The sequence below is a fragment of the Anomalospiza imberbis genome, unplaced genomic scaffold, assembly GCF_031753505.1.
Source record: "Anomalospiza imberbis isolate Cuckoo-Finch-1a 21T00152 unplaced genomic scaffold, ASM3175350v1 scaffold_114, whole genome shotgun sequence".
Lineage (NCBI taxonomy): Eukaryota > Metazoa > Chordata > Aves > Passeriformes > Viduidae > Anomalospiza > Anomalospiza imberbis.
This window is the reverse complement of record NW_027099531.1, coordinates 35,675-49,057: the sequence shown is the minus strand read 5'-3', so window position 1 is coordinate 49,057 and position 13,383 is coordinate 35,675. Positions and strand designations below refer to the sequence as shown.

Below are 13,383 nucleotides of genomic sequence, written 5' to 3'. Positions count from 1 at the left end.
TGGCACGAGGGCTGGCACAGGGTGGGCTGACACAAGGGCCAGTGGTTGTGTTGTGCTCTTTGCTGGACGCTGGAAGTTCCTGCTGGAACATCACATCTGTGACATCACAGTGGATCTAAAGAGCATCTTGTTCCGAGCTGAGCAATCTTCCCCAGCCCATGCTGCTCACAGCCCTGTTGCCAAGGATGGGGCATCCACAGCCTGGGCCAGTGCCTCAGCACCCTCCGTGTAAAAGAGCAGCTCCCTCAGATCCAACTTCAGTCAGCCTCCTGCAGTTGAAAGCCATCCCCCCTTGTCCTGTTGCCACGGGCCCGGCTGAACACTGTCCCCGTCTTTCCTGTGGGACCCTTCCAGTCCTGCAGAGCTGCAGTGAGGCCTCCCCAGTGTCTCCTCTTTCCAGGCTGAGCATCCCCAGCCCCACTTGGACGGCAGTCAGGTAGATCAGGGGGAGTCAAGGCTGAAGTCAAATAGCATCAGGAACTGAGAGGTGGAAGCTTTAGGCCCAGGTTTGCCTCTGTAATAACAGTGGAGGGGAAGATGGTGGGACACTGGCTCTGTTCTAACCGGTGAATGTTTTCTTTTTTTTTTTTTTTTTTCCTTCTTTTCTGTCATGCTGATGCAGGTGTTGCTGTTTGCAAGGAAGCTTGGCACAATATCCATTGTCTTCTCCATTTGTGAAACACCGAGCAGAGTCTGGGCAGGCTGATGATGCAGAGCAAAACCTGCAAATACACCGGTGATCCTGAGCCTGGAGGATGCAGCTAAACCCGGCCAAAAATAATTTCTGGAAAGTCAAGCCTGGTTTACATTTTCTTGAGTTTGGCTATGCCAACTTCACCAGTCATTCATAAAAAAGCAAACATAAAGCTCAAACCAAAACAGACAAAAACCCAAACAAACAAACCCACGCAAACCAATCAAACAAATAGATAAAAAAACCTAATAAAACCAAAGAGAATGAGGAGTTACTATTAGATGAGGATATCACAGCAGGCAAATGGCTGCTTCCCACAGGATCACCATGAAAACCACATATAACAGCTGCTCCAAGATATAGCCAACAGGAGAACTGTAAAAGTGATACATGGCCACTTCTGGGGCAGCTCCACATTAAGGTGAAGGATGAGCACACAGTGGTACAGATCCAGCATTCCTCACCCTCCAGGCTGCTGTGTGCTCCTGATGATGCAACTGAGAGCTTGGATAGCAGCAATGACAAACCTGCCTCTGGAATCAAAGTAGCCCCTCCTTTCTCCCCTGAACAATCAGCAAATTCTTGGTTCACTGATGCCTCTGCCAAACGAGAGGGGAAGGTGTGGAGATACAGGGCAGCAGCCCCCCACATTTCCTCTGGTGAACTAGTTATTACTGGGGGAGAAAGCAGTGCTCAGGCTGGGGAGCTGATAGCACTTTGGAGTGTTTCCCAGCGTGTGGCACAGAATACCTCTCTTGTCTGTATCGACTCTGACTCCTCTGCTGTGCACCAAATGATCCCAACAATCCAGCACATTACCCTGGCCAACCTGTGCTGCTGGACCTCCCTTACTCTAGGGCTAGTACCACTTGTGCTAACACCCCCTCTGAATAAATATGCATGGGAAGCCTCTGGTGCTCTAGGGAAAGAGCATCGGATCAATACATGCTGGATAATTCCATCATTCTAACTTTTCTGCCTCTCGGGGGCAGGATTCTGTTGTGTTTACTTTTACGGAAGAACTCCGAGGGACATGAAGACCACCTAAACCATGAAAAAACTGGTGATACTTTTCTGCATCCTGCCACAACCCCATGGCCAGAAACCAGCTGAGTGGTCTGAAATAATTGTGGTAGCATGCAGAAAAAAAGTAAAAGGATCTTTTGAAGCACGAAAAGGTTTGTACGCACCCAAGCGTACAGGACTGGCACAATTTCACATTAACACAAACTCTAGAAGAATTTTGGCTTTGGTCTAAAAATACTGAAGGGCTTTTTTTTTTTTTTTTTAAGTTTAAAGTATTGATTTAAATCCTGGGGAGAACTTGATGTTAATGTTGTGACACCTACCACCCAACCACCAGTTACGCTTGGCCTGAAAATTTTTGGAATTGGACCATACATAATCAGGAAAACAGGTCAACAACAAATATTCTTTAATCCAGCGTGGTCTCTCAAACAAGTAAAATTGCTGATGCAAAAAAATGTCTCAGAAATTCAGCCAGCTTGTTCACCTTTTTTGTAAACTTCTTTTCAGGATTGGACGACCTGGTTGCGACAGCGGAACCCTTCTAAAAGACGGATGCTAAGAGAAATAACCGGTGCTGTGGGAACAGGATTGGGAATTCTAAATTGCATTGATTCAGAAGTATTAATGAATACATTGGCTGCCACCACTAGAGATTTGACCAAATTCCAACAACTACTGCAGTCCTCCTTACTGGCCTTGGGAAGACATCAGTGCTTGCTATCAAACATATTACCAAGTTGGGAGGAAGCGAGCGTAAATGATCACAAATTGGTAATTGATGCACTCGGTGCCACACAAAAGAACCTTTCTTTAGCTCTCAGCTGTATCCAGGCTCAATTATGGATGCAGTCGGTTGCTGCCTCGATTATAAGAGAAGGTGAAGAAGGCACTTTTCCTACTGAGATTCGGAAAATAGTTTGGGACAGTGCCGCTGATTTTGAAAAGGAATTCCAATCCCGGTGGAACCTAGTGAACTTTACCTATGACCCCATCACAAACATAGCCACAGCTTTGTGTTAACCGTACGTGATACCTCAAGTGCATTTGGTATTCCCCATCATTGCACTAGGACTGGGACACATATGGAGCCACTGGGAATGTGCTGGGGGTAACTGGGACCACGCTGGGGGCAACTGGGGACAAGGGTGAGTGACTGGGGCCCTGCTGGGAGAGACTGGGATCATACTGGACTCATACTGGGATCTTACTGGGAGTGACTGGGACTATTCTAGGGGCAGCTGGGAGAACTGGGAAAACACTGGATGGCACTGGGAACAACGGGAACAGTGCTGGGGGCAAATTGTATCATAATGGGGAATGACTGCCAGCAACTGGGCTCCTGCTGGGAGCAGCCCCTGGCGGCCCCGGGAGCCCCGCACCCCTTTCCCGGCCATGCCGCCCCTCCAGCCCCAGCATCCCCCATTGCCGGGGTGCCGGCACTGCCAGGGGTCCCCCCCTCTCAGGGTCCCCGCTGGGGCTTCTGGGGCTCTTCTCTCTCTGGGCTCCCGCTCAGGGCAGCCGCGGCTCTCCTGGGGCTCCCCAAAACCGGTGTCCCCCCGCCGGGGCTCTGCTGCCCTCACCGCCCACCAGGACCCCTGGAAAACACCTCCCGGGGATCCACCGATGTCCCCCCGAGGGCCAGCTGCGGCTCGGCTTTGGAGCCCTGCCAGCTCCAAACATCCCAGCCAAAAAAAACCCCAAACCCAGGGAGCCCCGGGATATTTGGGCCGAGCTCCCCCTCCCCGGGCACCTACAGGATGGGGGCGATGCTCCCGGGGTGCTGCGAGCTCAGGCAGCGCCAGGGCCACGCGATTCCTTCTATCCTCTCCTCCAGCTGCTCCCTGCTGCCGCTGCGCCTCTTCCTCCCTCCCTCCTCCTCCTCCCCCGCTCCGGGATCCTGAACCGTGAGGGGAAAGGGGGCGAGGAAAGGACGGAACCGTGAGGGGAAAGGAGCGAGGAAAGGGCGGAACCGTGAAGGGAAAGGAGCGAGGAAAGGGCGGAACCGTGAGGGGAAAGGAGCGAGGAAAGGGCGGAACCGTGAGGGGAAAGGGCCGGGGCCAAGGGGACGCGCTGTCCTAAAAAAGCCCGGTTTGACCCAAAATCACCCAAAAGGGCATCAAATGCAGCCTACATCCACATGGTTCGGCCTGACATCAACCAAATGGGATTAAAAGTATCCAAAGGGCTCTAAAATCCAACCAAAGGGGCTTAAAACTGCCCCAAGTGTTTTATAACCCTCAAGAAATGGCTTAACATCACCCGTAAATCTTTCAAATGTGACTAAAATCCAGCCTGAAAGTATCTGGTCCAGCTTAAAATCATCCAAAGGTATCTAAAATCCCCAAAATGTCCCTGACACCAACACAAGAAGACCTAAAATCACCCTAAAAAGGCTTGGTTCAAGCTAAAATTGCCCAAAGAAGCAAAAAACCCTACTTAAACGGGCCCAAAACACCCAAAAAAGGGACCTAAAATCACCCACACAGGATTAGGATTCACCCATATGGGCCCAGTTTTTCCTAAACTCACCCAAATGGGCCCAACCCCACCCACATGGGCCTAAAATCATCCAAAGGGGTCTGAAATCCCCCCTAAACCCCACCAGATTCGGCCTCAAATCAGCCACAGGGGCTGAAAATCCACCCGAAAAGGCTCGGGATCCCCGCAAGGGATCTGAAGCCCACCCTAAACCTGCCCGGTTCGGCCCAAAATCCCCCAAAGGGGCCGAGCCCAAGGCCGAGCCCGGGATCGGCTCCGGGGTCGCTCCGGGACCTCCGCTCTCGCTCCGGGCAGTTTTGGCCGCGGCCCCGGACGGGCCTGGGCGGGACCGGGAGGGACCAGGGAGGGCTCGGGAGGGGTTTTGGCATTTGGGGCTTTTTTGGGCTTTGGGGAATTGTGTTGGGGGTTTACGGGGAATTGTTGGGGTTTTTGGGGAGAATTATTGGGTTTGGAGGCAGTTGGGGGATTTTGGGGAGTTTGGATTTTGAGGGGCTTTATTGGTGCTTTGAGTGGGAAGTTGTTTTCCTGGGGGTATTTGGGGGTTAATTGAAATTTTTTGTGTTTTCTTTAGAATTTTGGAAGGTTTTACTGGGATTTTGTGGCGATTTTGTGGGATCCTCAGGAATTATTTCTGGGTTTTATTGGGATTTTTAGGGGATTTGGAGGCAATTTATTGGAATTGTGGGGGCATTTAGTGGGATTCTTTGGGGAATTGGTTTTGTTAGGAATTTTAGTGGGGATTTGGGGGGGTTTTGTAGGTTTTTTTTAGGTTGTTGACGGAATTTCTTTGGTCTCATGAGTATTTTGTGGGGCTTGTTGTGGTTTTGGAGACATTTTTGCGGGGATATGTGGGGTTTAATTGGGATTTTGTGGGCTTTTATTGGGATTCGAGGGTGTTCTAATGGGAATTTGTGAAATTTAATTGTGATTTCATGGGGTTTATTGGGACTTTCAGGGGTTTAAAGGAGACTTTGGTGCCTCTCAGCCCTTCCCCACACTCTGGGACAACTCCAAAGCCCCCCAAAATTCCACTAAAATCCCCCAAAATCCCCCAAAAATCCCAATTAAAAACTCCCAAACACCAAAGAATCCCACAAAATCCCAATGGAACACACCAAAAAAAAAAAAAACAAAAACACAAAAGAAAAAAAATCCGCCCAAAAATTTCAATAAACCCCCCAAAAAATAACCACCCCAAAACCCTAAAAAAATCCCTAAAATCCAAAATCCTCAAATCCCACAAAACCCCCATAACCCCACAAACCCAGTAATTCTCTCCAAAATCCAATAATTCCCCCTAATCTCCCAACAAAATCCCCCAAAGCCCATACATGCCTCCAAAATCCCCCCAAAATCCCCCCAGAGCCCCCCAGACTCACTGGGGGCCGTCCTGGATCAGGGGGCACCAGCCGGTGGAACAGGAGCCACTTCAGGGGGCCCGCGGAGCTTTTTGGGCAGGGGGCACCATGGGAAACCTCCCAAAAATGGGGGAGGGGAACCCCTGTGGTACCCCCTCCCCAGAAAGCCCCCTCCCCCGGTTCAGGAATAGCCAAATTCAAGAAAATGTAAACCAGGCTTGACTTTCCAGAAATTATTTTTGGCCGGGTTTAGCTGCATCCTCCAGGCTCAGGATCACCGGTGTATTTGCAGGTTTTGCTCTGCATCATCAGCCTGCCCAGACTCTGCTCGGTGTTTCACAAATGGAGAAGACAATGGATATTGTGCCAAGCTTCCTTGCAAACAGCAACACCTGCATCAGCATGACAGAAAAGAAGGAAAAAAAAAAAAAAAAAGAAAACATTCACCGGTTAGAACAGAGCCAGTGTCCCACCATCTTCCCCTCCACTGTTATTACAGAGGCAAACCTGGGCCTAAAGCTTCCACCTCTCAGTTCCTGATGCTATTTGACTTCAGCCTTGACTCCCCCTGATCTACCTGACTGCCGTCCAAGTGGGGCTGGGGATGCTCAGCCTGGAAAGAGGAGACACTGGGGAGGCCTCACTGCAGCTCTGCAGGACTGGAAGGGTCCCACAGGAAAGACGGGGACAGTGTTCAGCCGGGCCCGTGGCAACAGGACAAGGGGGGATGGCTTTCAACTGCAGGAGGCTGACTGAAGTTGGATCTGAGGAAGCTGCTCTTTTACACGGAGGCTGCTGAGGCACTGGCCCAGGCTGTGGATGCCCCATCCTTGGCAACAGGGCTGTGAGCAGCATGGGCTGCGGAAGATTGCTCAGCTTGGGACAAGATGCTCTTTAGATCCACTGTGATGTCACAGATGTGATGTTCAGGCAGGAACTTCCAGCGTCCAGCAAAGAGCACAACACAACCACTGGCCCTTGTGTCAGCCCACCCTGTGCCAGCCCTCGTGCCAGCTCACCCTTCACCATGCTCCCTGTCACCCTTCTCGTCACCTGCGCCCTGATACTCCCATCAGTCCTGAAAGCTCTCTGTTGCCTGGATTTTGTCATCCGTCCCTGCAGGATGCTCACATTTGTCCTGAGGAAGGTACGGTGCCATTCCATGGAGGTGGACACCCCCCGGCTGCCCGGCGGGGCTGGAGTTCTGTGGGGATGGGATGGGACAGGGACCCCACTCTGAGGTGTTGCTACCTCTGCAGGCTGTCACAGACAGAGAGGACGAGATGGAGGTGGACATGCAGGCTGATAGAGAGGAGAAGATGGAAGTGGATGGGGAAGAGACTGGAGACGATGCAATGGAAGTGGACATGGAGATTGATACCGAGGAGAAGATGGAAGTGGATGGAGAAGAGAGTGGAGAGGAAGAGATGGAGGTGGACATGCAGATGGATACGGAGGAGGATATGGAAGTGGATGAAGAAGAGACTGGAGAGGAAGAGATGGAGGTAGATGTGGAAGAGGAGATGGACGTGGAAATGGAAGAGTACCTTGAGGACATGGACATTGATGAAAAAGATGAGGAAGAGGCCATGATCTTGGGATGAAGAGCAATACCAGCAGCAGGACAGGTATGTGGTCCCCACAGGCAGAGTGGGTCCCCTGCTGCCAGGCTGGGACTGGGCTGGGTGGTCCCTGCTCAGGGATGTGGGACCCGGTGCATTGGGTTCTGGTGGCCATCCCCAGCCTGTGCTGCGCTTGCTGGGCCAGCCTGGGGGCACATGGAAGAGCCCTCTCTGCCTGATTGGAGTGACTGTGCCTCTTGCTTTTCCTCAGGGACCGATGGAGATCCCGGACAGAGACGCCACCCTTTTGTACATACGTTGTAGAGTTTGTTGTTGTCTTTAGGCCATAGGTTTCAGGGCTTCTTTTTGTCTTCTGTAAATATGTTTCATTGACTTTTGTTGGATATGCTGTTGTGGTTTGACATGGAAGTGAATTCTTTCAGGAAGTTGGGTCAAACCAATCAGTAGTCAAGTTTGGATATTGGCACCTTAAGTGGCCACTAAAGGTGTGGATACGCCTCTGAGAACACAGGGGGTTAAAAGCAGGAACTCCCAAGAGCTCGCTCTCTTTGGTTCTGGTCAGGGTGCAGTGCAGATCTCCCCTGCCCAGCCATGGGGCTGGGTGGGGGAGGGGAAGCCATGTGGCCTGGTCGAGGTGAGCTGAGGGGCTGAAGGACTGGAACCGAGCCAGCTCCTGTGGATGGAAGGGTGGAGAGAAGTGGAGATGTCTTTGTCGTTCCCCCCGCCAAGAGGGAAGAGACAGAGAGTCCAGACGGCACCTGTAACTTTGCCGGCGCAGAGGAGAAGGGGTGGGGGAAGGTGCCCAGCCTTGGCCTTGGGAATCGGCTGCTGGGCAGAGATATCAGCCGTCCAGGGAGTCTGAGCTTTTAACCCTTTCCTGAGAAATGAAGGCTTTGTAAAATATTACTCCTCCTTGATTTGAAGTAGAAGAGAGACAGTCTGGGAATCCGAGATGATGGAAGAAGAAATTCTTGAGTTGGAAGGAGATGATGGAGTGGCTTGTGGCTGGACTTTTCTTGTTAGCCATAGACTGAACCAAATTCTCCTGACAGAAGCTGCACTTAGGGGGGTGCGTTAGTGAGCCAAGAGACTTGTATTAGTGATTACCAGCAGAGGATTAGAGAGAACAGAGGAGAGTTGGAGAAAGTGTGGAGAAGCCCTCTGTCTTCGGGGAAGAAGAAGAGGAGAAGAAGACCTCTGCTCTTGGACCCTCAGCCCCAGGGGAAAATGGGGGGGACTGTAGTCCCGCAATGAGAAACTGAACTGTTGTCTCTTTTGGTCCATGGCAAAGCATCCTTAAAGGAACCCTATGAGCAGTCTGTCCCTGCACGGTGGTGAGAGCACTGTGACATGGAGAGGAGAGTTTCACCACGGCAGATTTTCTCTGGGCAGTTGCCGTGTGTGACATGGAAACACAAGGGTGGCAATTGTGTTTCCTGGGGAGTCTGTGGCACAGGAGAGACTCCTGTCTCCCTTGAAAGATTGAGTATTTGAATATCTGAAGGGTGGCAACTTGATCAGGATCCAGGGTGGTGTCTCACTGTGGTTCCATTTGGAAATTAGGTGGGAATTAGTTGGGAGGAGGAAGAGTGTTTTGGAAGGTCTTCGTCCAGGATTGAGTGTCTGTGTTTTTATAGTAGTAGTAGTTTAATAAAGTTCTTTTCTTTGTTATTAAGCTTGAGCCTGCTCTGCTCTGTTCCTGATCACATCTCACAGCAATTATTTTAAAAAGTGCATTTTCATGGGAGTGCTGGCATCGCGCCAGCGTCAAACCATAACATATGTTCTTAGGTATATACGTTCTATATATTGTTGTTGTTACAAATATTCTTACAATGTAAATGTGTTCTGTGTTTTCATTGCGGTTTTTCTGAAAAGAAACAAGCTTTATTTTTCACACCCCAGTTCTCTTTCCATTTGCATCAGGCACAGGATCCCGAGAGGATCTGGGGGTACCCGGGTGATGCCGATGATGGTGATGGGGATCCCATGCTGGGTATAAATTTCATGATGAATTCCTGACGGGGGTTTTGTCTATATCCAGGGTTTTTGGGGTCCCGGTGGATTTTTGGGGGTTCCCAGGGGGGTTTTCAGGATTCCCAAAGGGGGGGATCGGGCGATCCCAGCGGGAACCCAAGGCTGGTTTGGGGTACCTGCCGGTGACAGAGATGGGGACCCTCTGCCATGTAAGAACCTTCTCAGGGGCATCTGGGGGTGCTGGGAGCTCTTGTGGGAATTTTGATGTCCTGGGATGGTTTGGGGGGTGTCTGTGTGGGGTTTTTGTGGTCTTGGGGAGTTTTTGGACGGCCCAGGGATGGTTTTGGGGTCCCGGGGATGTTGGGGTGTCCCGGGGGATTTGGGGGTTCCCGGGAGGGTTTGGGGGTTCATGGGCAATGCTGATGACAGAGCTGGGACCCCGTGCCGGGTATGAACCTTCTCACTGCGCACGGGTAGCGTCAGCGTGTTCAGGGAGATCCTGGGGGGCCCGGGGGTCACCCCAAAACCCAGGGGACCCCAAATGCTCAGGGATCCCCCCCAAACTCCCCTCACCGCTGGATCTGCTGCAGGCAGGGGGGGGCCAGCACTCGGCCCCCACCCCCACCATCACAGGGGGCTGTGGAAGAAATCTGGCGGTGCACGGACAGGTCGGGGGGACCCGCAAAGTCCTGGGAAAGGGGGAACACAGGGGAACTCCCAGGAATCCCCACTGGGGGCTTAGGGGAGATCCAGGACGAGTTTGGGTGAGCTTAATTGTGTCACTATCGTCAGGAAAGGGGACTCCAAGGGTCCCCGGTGTCCCCATTCCCTGCAAAAGGTGGGAAAACCTGGGCTGGCTGGGAATAGGGGTCCCAGGTGTCCTCGGTGTTGAGAAAAGGAGGGTCTGGGTGCTGGGAAAGGCAGGAATAGGGGTCCAGGGGGTCTCTGGGGGAAAGAAAAGGGGGTCTGGGTGCTGGGAGAGGCGGCATGGCCGGGAAAGGGGTGCAGGGGTTGCCGGTGCTGGATAAGGGGGTGCAGGGTGGAACCCAAGCCGGGAATGGGGGTGCGGGGGGATGGTGGTGCCCGGGAATGGGGGTTCAGGGGCCCCTCGGTGCTCCGGAATGGGCGACCAAAGAGTCCCGGTGCCGGGGGTCCCCCTCACCTCTCGCTGCCCCCCCGGGGCCCCAGGAGCGCCCCCAGCCCCAGCGCTGGAGCCATTGCGATGCTCCTCCTCACTCCCAGTACGATCCCAGTATGATCCCAGTAGAACTCGGTCACCCAGGAGCCGCTCCCAGTATGATCCCAGGACAGCCCAGGCACTGCCACTCCTGGCAACCCCTCCAGCCCTCTCTGCGTTCCGACCTGTCCCAGCTCCATCCCCGCCCCTCCCACGGCTGTGGGGGCTTCGGGAGCGGGGGAGGAGGAGGAGGGAGGGAGGAAGAGGCGCAGCGACAGCAGGGAGCAGCCGGAGGAGAGGAGAGGAGAGAAGGAATCGCGTGGCCCTGGCGCTGCCTGAGCTCGCAGCACCCCGGGAGCATCGCCCCCATCCCGCAGGTGCCCGGGGAGGGGGACCTCGGCCCAAATATCCCGGGGCTCCCTGGGTTTGGGTTTTTTTGGGGGGGATGTTTGGAGCTGGTAGGGCTCCAAAGCCGAGCCGCAGCTGGCCCTCGGGGGGACATCGGTGGATCCCCGGGAGGTGTTTTCCGGGGGACCCGGTGGGCGGTGAGGGCAGCAGAGCCCCGGCGGGGGGACACCGGTTTTGGGGAGCCCCAGGAGAGCCGCGGCTGCCCTGAGCGGGAGCCCAGAGAGAGAAGAGCCCCAGAAGCCCCAGCGGGGACCCCGAGAGGGGGGGACCCCTGGCAGTGCCGGCACCCCGGCAATGGGGGGTGCTGGGGCTGGAGGGGCGGCATGGCCGGGAAAGGGGTGCGGGGCTTCCGGGGCCGCCAGGGGCTGCTCCCAGCAGGAGCCCAGTTGCTCCCAGTCACTCCCCGTTATGATAGAATTTTTCCTCAGCACAGTCCCTGTTGCTCCCACTTTCATCCAGTGTGTTCCCAGTTGCTCCCAGTCACACCCAGTATGGGGGATGATGTGCCTGGTGTTTTCCCAGTCAGTCTCAGACACTCCCAATATTAGTCCCGTCCTTCCCAGTATGGTCCAGAGATGAGCCCAGTGTACTCGCAGTCACTGCCAGTATGAACCAGTTGTGCCCCACATGGTTCCAGTGGCTCCCTTTCACCCTCACTTTTGTTCCAGTCACTCCCAGTCTCTCCCAGTGTACCCCAGTTCCTTCCAGCATACTCCCAGTCACTCCCAGTTCCTTCCAGCATGATCCCATTTGTTCTCCACCACTCCCAGTCAGCCTCAGTGTAGTTGCACTCACTGCCAATATGATCCCTGTCACCTCCAGCATGATCCCAGTTGATCCCAGTAAAAGCCCAGTTGTTTCCAGTCACCCCCAGCATGCACCCAGTGACTCCCAGTTCCTCCCACTTGCTCATAGCATGATCCCAGTTGCTCACAGTTGCTCCCAGTCAAACTCAGAATGATCCCAGTCACTCCCAGTGTATCCTATTTGCGCCAGCATGGTCTCAATTGCCCGCTGCAGGCTCCTACTCTGTCCCAGTGTGATCCCAGTATGATCCCAATATGATCCCAGTCTCCCTCAGTGTGACCGCAGTCTGCCCCAGCATGGGCCCAGCTGCTCCCAGTATGATCCCAGTACGATCCCAGTATAAAAAAGTCACTCGCTGTGCTGCCATTCCTGGGATCTCCCAGCCCTCTCTGCGTTCCCCCCTCCCGGATCTCCCGAGAGGAGCCCCAAGGGCTGGCAGTCCCCTGGCAGGGTCCCCAGCAAGGCCCAGTTTGGATGCACAGCCCCCAGTTTTCCCAGTTTGCCTCTCCTTTTGCCTGGGCCGGGTTCCCCCCGCCCCCAGCGGGTGGGAGCAGCCGAGAGCCCCGCGCTGCCCATCCCGACCTGTCCCGGCTCCATCCCCGCTCCTGCCGCAGGCTGTCAGGGCTGCGGGAACGGGGCACTGAGGGTGTCACTGCTCCTGGGGGAGGAGGAGGAGGGAGGGAAGAAGAGGGATGGAGGAGGAGAGCCAGAAGGGATGGAAGTAGGAGAAGGAGGTGGGCTTAGGGAGGAGGAGGAGGGATGGAAGAGGAGGAGTGGGACGAAGAGGAAGAGGAGGGACAAAGGAGGATCAGGAAAAGAAAAAGGAACCACGAGGTCGAGCCCTTCCTGAATTCACAGCCCTGCTGGGACCATCAGCCCCCATCCCATGGGTGACCAGGGATGGGGAGCTTGGCCCAGATATCCTGGGGGGGTCCCTGGGTTGGGTTTTTTGGGGGGATGTTTGGAGAATGAAGAACTGCAAAGCTGAGTGGAAAAGGCCCCTTGGGGGGACACTGGGGGGTCCCGGTGGCAGCTGCCAGCAGAGGCAGCCTGGAGGAGCAGAGCCCTGTGTCCCCCAGGAGCCCAAAGTGGGGAGCCCAGAGAGGGGGGAGCACCGTCATTGGCAGGACCCTCAACAGCCTGGAGAGGGGCAGGGGGGGCTCCTTGGAGCCCCTGCAGCCCAAAGCAGAGAAGGAGGGGAGAAGGGACCCCGGGAGCCCAAAAAGCCCTGGCATCCTGTGCCAGGAAGCTGGACAGAGCTTCAGCCAGAGCTCGGAGCTGGTGGGCCATGAGCAGGTTCACCATGGGGAGAAGCCCTACAAGTGCTTGGAGTGTGGGAAGAGCTTCAGGCAGAGCTCCCACCTGATCCAGCACCAGATGATCCACACCGGGGAATGGCCCTACGAGTGTGGGGAGTGTGGGAAGGGCTTCAGCTGCAGCTCCCACCTCGTCACCCACCAAGGCATGCACACTGGGGAGAGGCCCTACGAGTGTCCCCAGTGTCAGAAGAGGTTTCAGACCAGCTCCAGTCTCCTCAGGTACCAGCGGATTCACACGGAGGAGAGGCCTTTCCGCTGCCCTAACTGTGGGAAGGGCTTCAAACAAAAGTCCCACCTCGTCACCCACCAGCGCATCCACACTGGGGAGAGGCCCTACGAGTGTCCCCAGTGTGGGAAGAGCTCCAGAAGCTCTACCTTGACCCAACACCAACGGAGGCACCGGTAAGGGAAGCCCTGCAAATTCCTCAGCTGTGGGAAGAGCTTCGTGCCCTGCTCCAACTCCATCCCCCATGGGAGGACCCACTTTGGTCAGAGCCCTGGTGACCCACATTCCCAGTGATTCCTGCTGAGA

General features: G+C 54.6%; 1 pseudogene; it reads left to right on the top strand.

Moving 5' to 3' along the window:
• LOC137465837 (zinc finger protein 551-like) overlaps nt 1–13,119 on the top strand; it is a 51,173-nt pseudogene extending 38,054 nt beyond the window's left edge.
• Nucleotides 13,120–13,383: the final 264 nt, after the last annotated feature.